Raw genomic sequence first — 6,432 nt, forward strand, 5'->3', positions numbered from 1 at the left:
TGAGAATTCAAAATTCGAGGTTGGTGAATGTTCACAAAAGAACAAGTATGAGAAGAAAGGAAAGGACAACCAGGTCTGGGTTGCAAAGAAAGATGAAGTAAATGTCGGCGATGAATCTGGTTCCATAAAGCCAGAGGAGCCACAGGTTCACTACTAGAAAACTTGGTTTTTGTCATGTAATTTTTGGTTACAAAATGGTAGCAATTTCCTTATTGTCACCAGTTTGTCACCGAAAATACGGTGACAAAAACACCCGTGTCAATTGCCCTAATGCCACCAAATTGTCACCATTTTTATATTTTGCTACCTTATTTTACCACCACAAAATTGGTCAAAATTATTTTCCACCGCTTCATGTTTGCTACGCTCCGCCTTGTTTGCCACCGAATTTGCCATCAAGTTGTGACGCGTTTTCACACCATTTAGCTACTGATTTGCCACCATTTAACCATCGGTTTCTGCAGGTTTTGATACCATCTAGCCACCGATATTGCCACCATTTAGCCACCGTTATTGCCACCATTTAGCCATCATTTTTCACACATTTTGCGAGTTTTGATACCATTTAGCCACTGATATTGCCACCATTTAGCCACCATTTTTTACACAATTGCAACCATTTGCTACCATTTACTGATTACTATTACAGGAATATTCATTTTTAATTCAGATTTTCCCCCCTGCTATTTTCATCAAAATTACATATCAATAAAACTACAAATTATATTAAAAAAAGTCTAATAAAATCACAAAATTATATAAAACAATCTTGTTTTCAAAAGCATATAAAAAATACCAACTAAAATATAAACTAACTAAAATTATCCTAATAAGATAAACATCTAAACATTCAAAACCAAGTGTTTATAGCCTATCTTCGAACTGTAGCTGTTAACATAGCTTCAATTTGTGACATCCTATCAAGCAACGCATCTTTATCCACCTTATCTTTTTCTTTGCCAGCCAACAAGCCCGCAATAATTCCATTGAACCTTTCTTTTTCTTCATCTTTTTTCTTAACGAGCTCCTTGATAACTAAGTTCAACTTTTCAATCTACGAAATAACCAATGAATAGAATCAAGAAATCAGAATTAACGAAAACTAATAATGGGTCAAGTTGGTTACAAAGAAAACAAAATACAACTGTGAGCTACAATTCAAGGGCTAGAAGCTAAATAGCATGTTCCAGTTTGTTTACATATTAAGAAGGAAATGCACAAAAGTTATTAGTCTAAAAGGATTAAAAATACCTCAGGGTCTTCTCTGTTATGTACACACAGGTCACTATCATTGCCTAACCCGTACACTTTTCCTTTATTCTTGCCCTCAGCTCGTGACCACAAGTCTTCTCTGCTATTTACACGGGTCACTACCATTTTCTTAAACAAATATTCATATGAAAACCTATCATTGCAATGTATTGTGATTCTTTGACCAATTATAACAACCAACCATTATAAGAAACCGTTTCACTAAATTCCATGTATATCCTCTTCACCTGATTCATGAGTTTTAACTTCTATTATATATAAATCACATATTGCAAAACAAAAATTAAAAAATAATTGTCAAGGTGCTATTATCCTACAACGAAAACTATAATAATTAATAGCACCAGCACACTTACCAATCTCCTAAGGACAACATCATCTAATTCTTGTGGCCTATTCGTTGCACCTGCATGATTCATGGACAAGCGAGCGCGCATTAGTTAAAACAATATGATAATGCAGTCTGGAATGACTAGAAAAATGACTTGTTTCATTCCAAATTTTGGGTCGTTTAGAAACATTGCCGTGAGGTTTAAATTATGATGACAAATGAATTATGAAGCATTACAAGGTCGTTAGAGTTTGATGTCACCCCCTCAAACTAAACAAGAAACTCTGATTTCAATCTTCTTATAGCTTCATGCTCATTAGATGTTCTTGTTGACATCACACTATCAATCTACATACAGGATACGTGCGCAACAATATAAAGTCATTTAGGATACCCATATCTTCAACTAAGTTAAACTTAAGATTAATAATTAACTGAAAAACTATAACAAAAGACGACCCAACCCTAGAAATGCTCCCCTTTTCCTAGTGGTGTGCATAGAACATGACAGTTGAGCTAATTAAGTTTCTAACATCTCAACTCCAGTACCAAACTGATTAAAAGTTTAGAAACGAGCCGAAACCAAGCTCGATTAACGTATGAGAGCTCTAGGCTGAGCTCGGCTTGGTTCCAGCTCAAAGTTTGAGCTCGGCTCACTGGTAGTTTATAAAGATCGAGCTCGCCTCGGACTTGGCTCGTTTATTATCTATTAATTAGTATATTTAATAAAAATAATATAAATAATAGACTCGTTTAGGTTTGTGAGCTCGATAAGTGAAGCTCGGGATCGTGCTCGTTTACTAAACCAGCTTAACGTTCGATTCAAGCTTGGCTCGTAAATAAGTTTAAATAAGCTCAGCTCATTTACTAGACAATTTTAAATAAGGGGTAAATGTTACTAAATATTAATAGGACTAATATCACATTAAGGCTCGACGAGCTTCACATGCCATGCTCGAGCTCGATAAAAAAACGAGCTTTATTTTAGGCTCAAGCTCGGCTCATTTCGAGCTTTTTCTCGAGCGGTTCGCGAGCCGCTCGGTTTGTTTGCACCCCCATATACACTAGATTGTCAAATAAGAAGCACATCAGCACGTTGAACAGATCACCCAATGTTAAATAACAAGGCATCAATGGTCAAAGAAAGTGACGTACCAGGCTTTTGCACCTTTACGCCTTCTAGCTCTCATGTATGCAAATGAGCTGCAAACTAGAAGTAACCAAGAAAGCCTATTAGATTAACATCAAGAAGGTGCATGCAAAAATTATAAAACTTCTTAATTCCAAATATGCATATTTGCCCAAATACTCCTTATCTCCTTTATATCCCTGAGCATAAAAGAAGGGCAAAATTACATCCTTAAACTTAAATGTATGAACGATGAAGAACAATTCTCGACTATGAACATTAAAAAATGAAAGTGGACAGTCTAATTGTGCATATTTGGTGCTTGTACATGGAGAACAAGATAAACAAGGACCTATGTTATGTTTTCTATTACATAGAACAACAAGATAATTGTGTGTTTTACTCACCTCCATAACAATGTCACAATTCCAAGTCTAAAATCACCAGAATCGAATGATGATGTTGTTGTTCAATTCAAACGACTGCCTTGGGGGGGGATTAGGGTTTTGGAGCGATTGAGAGCGGTTAGGTTTTGAAGCAATTAAGCACTAAAATCACCAAATCGTTGGCAGTGATGTGGAGCACAGGACGAAGATGGTTCAATTGAGGGAGACGTAGATGGTTCAACTGAGGGAGATTAGGTTTTGGAGAGATTGAACAATTGGCCCGCTTAATATTGGGGAGAAATTAAAGATAGGCGCTGAAAATAGTATTATTTCCGGTTACACTTTTACCTAATATTGCTACTGCTAAGATGGTCGCAAACCAAGTGCGCTCAAAGCGGCCACAACTCCCACCAAATTTTTTATCTTTTATTTATTTATCACCATATTGTCACCGAAAATAAAAAGTCACAAAATTTGTAACCGTTTTGTGACCGCGTTATATAATTTGCTACCAATAAGATTTTGGTGAGAAAACGGTCACTAATTTTGAGACCATTTTTTTCCATGGCAAATTCTGGTGACAATTGCCCAGTTTTCTAGTAGTGGTTGAAAAGAAGATTTTGGTAAATGATGAGGAGTTTCCATCATTGAAGTTTGACGAAGTAAAGAAGAAAGTGGGAAAAACTGAGATTTCAAATCAGTTCTATAAAGAAAAGAATGATTTTGATGTCGAGAAAACATTCAACGGGAATGTTAAGAAAATTTTTGGGAAAATGTTGAGTGGAAGAGCAAAGGGAGTCAAAGATTTTTACGCCACGAAAAAGGCTACATATAACCCGACTGCTCAGGAGTTGAAATCCATCAAGTCTGAGAAGACTTGGATGGATGTTTGTTTTCCATGATAGTCATAGGACTACGCCGGAGATCCCAAGTTTATATCGTGGATCATGAATCGGCATCTTTCTAAGTATTTGAGAAGTTTGAATGTTTGTGTTTAATGCTTGAATGTTTTTGTTTACAGGTTGAAGGTCTATGCCGGAGCTTCCAGGTGGGTAATTGCGAAGCAGGAATCGGCATTTTGGTTGAAAAATGGTAATGTAGAGGTCACATTCCTACAAATGGTAACCATTGTATCTACAAGTGGTAATCTTGATCCCACAAGTGGTAATTGTGGTTAAATTTTGAGATGTTTGGATACTTTGAAGTGTTTACATTTACAAGTGGTACAGAAAGTTCTTAGAGGCAAATGGTAAATTAGGGACATTAATTTGTACTTGATTTACTATTCATGATAAAAGATAGACAAGATGATGAACCACATCCCCGTTTTTAAGATTGATAAACCTACAAGTGATTGTTATCAACACAAATTCATTTTCCGGAAAAATCATTTTGATTAAAACAAACTTAAGTGTTTTGAAATCTAAATGAGAAAATGATTTGTGATAGGGGGAGTTCAGATTGTTTATGCCTAGTGAATGGCGATTTGATGTGATTCAGTGTCAGTTGTCAAGTTTCTGTACAGTTTGTTTTTGCATTTTATGTTTCTAGTAAGTCAAAAGTTTAGAAGTTTTCAAATTTTCTTTAAAATGTGTTTGCATTTTAGGGGGAGTAGGGAAATTTCAGAAAATCCAAAAACATTTGAAAATTTGAAAAAACCAAAAACATGATAAAATTCAAAAATGAGTTTTGTTGCGAAAAAGAGGAAATGATAGTACATCAGTGGACTATCACGGCACGCTAAAGAAATGAAAAGTTAAAAAGTGTTAAACAATCTTACTGCGGATGTGTCAGTAGATTTTCACACATTTAGTAAATTGAAACGAGATATAAACCTAAATCAAACTTGTTTAATTCGTGGGTAACTATTCTTGGATATATGGGTAACCCCCGAAATCTTGTTTGAAAGGTCCCGTATTCTGAGATACTAGGTCTTTATACTCAGTAATATCTGGGGTATTATCCCGGGACTTCTGCTGTATGGAAGTACTGACCTAGTCCCCGGATAATACTTTCTGCTAAAGCTTTGAAACATAAGCTTCGCCCTCAGCATGCTGATGAAACAATAAAATTGATAGTCACTGCTGTTGAAATGCAAAAAGATCCTCTAAAGGGGACCCACCAAAAGTCGAGCCGTCATCTCTCTGCTGAACGGAAGTTCTGACCTGAGCTCTCACGGTTTCGCATCTACCCTTTACAGATATCATCTGTGGTATACTCACCTGTAAGACTGAATATTTGGGATCTGGATACGGGAGTATATTCAAGTGGAGTGATACACAATTAAGTTTAAGTCTCTAAAACATTAATATCGTATCTCGAATCGATTGAAATTTGTGTTGAGAATTTAAGAGGACAACCATACTGACAATCTAGGTAAATTGTTTAAAACTAAAAATCAAATCAAGCTTAACGGTGTTGGTGATTTGTCTCACAAACTGATATGATCCTCTTGCACAAACTCACAAAAATATTGTTTGTAAATAGTTTATTTCTGCATTTTATTTTCTCACCTTGAAAAAATCCAAAAAGATTTTGTGTGTGTTTTAGCATAATTTTGAAAAAGTCAAAAAGATTTTCGACAACTGATATTGGAAAACTGATTTTCAAAATTCCGTGTGCTAAACATGATGAGCAGTATTTGAGGGGGAGTGTTTGTGTAAATCTAACTGTTTTCGTTAAATCTAACCTTCTTCAAGTGGTTTATCATAGTTTGTTTTGAGGGGGAGTAATATGTTAGTGCAGAGATGTGTGATATGTAATAAAATTAGAGAATTTATTTCTGGGTTAAGATTTTGCAGGTAACCAGGTTTCGATACTGATAGAAGAAAGCCAAGTTTCGATCCTGGAAATCAATTCTGAAAACCTGTGAAGAGCAGACAAAGATCCTGAAGATGTTACTGAAGAACAAAAGAATGCCAGTAAATCGAGAGGGGGAGTCTTAAGATAGAGAGAAAGAGAAAGCCCAGAGACTGATCTAGATTAAAGATGTGAAGATATAATTTTGAAGTCAAGGTGTGTTAGCGACTCCATCAACATCTGAGGGGGAGTCTGTTGGTGCACTACATCTGTTGATTACGTCTAGATGTCTAGGATCAGGTCTTACATTGTATTGTATAGATTAGGGCGCTTTTACGAGAAAACAGGAGAGTTTAGGCGTTTTATAGTTCTGGACCGCTTATTCGGACATGCCGAATAAGTGGTCCACATCACAAAATCCTGGACCTCTTTTACGGACATCCTGGACCTCTTTTACGGACATGCCATATGAGAGGACCAGAAATCCTATAAATACCCTATGAGAGGTCCCCAAA

General features: G+C 36.0%; 1 long non-coding RNA gene across 1 annotated transcript; it reads right to left on the reverse strand.

The window, feature by feature from the left end:
- Positions 1-786: 786 nt before the first annotated feature.
- On the reverse strand, positions 787-3,481 carry LOC110877025. The gene is made up of 5 exons (XR_002556712.2): positions 3,140-3,481; positions 2,759-2,813; positions 1,629-1,678; positions 1,252-1,499; positions 787-1,054 (listed from the first exon to the last, which is right to left on the reverse strand). It is a non-coding gene; the product is annotated as an uncharacterized LOC110877025 (long non-coding RNA).
- Positions 3,482-6,432: the final 2,951 nt, after the last annotated feature.

The sequence above is a fragment of the Helianthus annuus genome, chromosome 9 (genome assembly GCF_002127325.2).
Source record: "Helianthus annuus cultivar XRQ/B chromosome 9, HanXRQr2.0-SUNRISE, whole genome shotgun sequence".
Classification (NCBI taxonomy): Eukaryota; Viridiplantae; Streptophyta; class Magnoliopsida; order Asterales; family Asteraceae; genus Helianthus; species Helianthus annuus.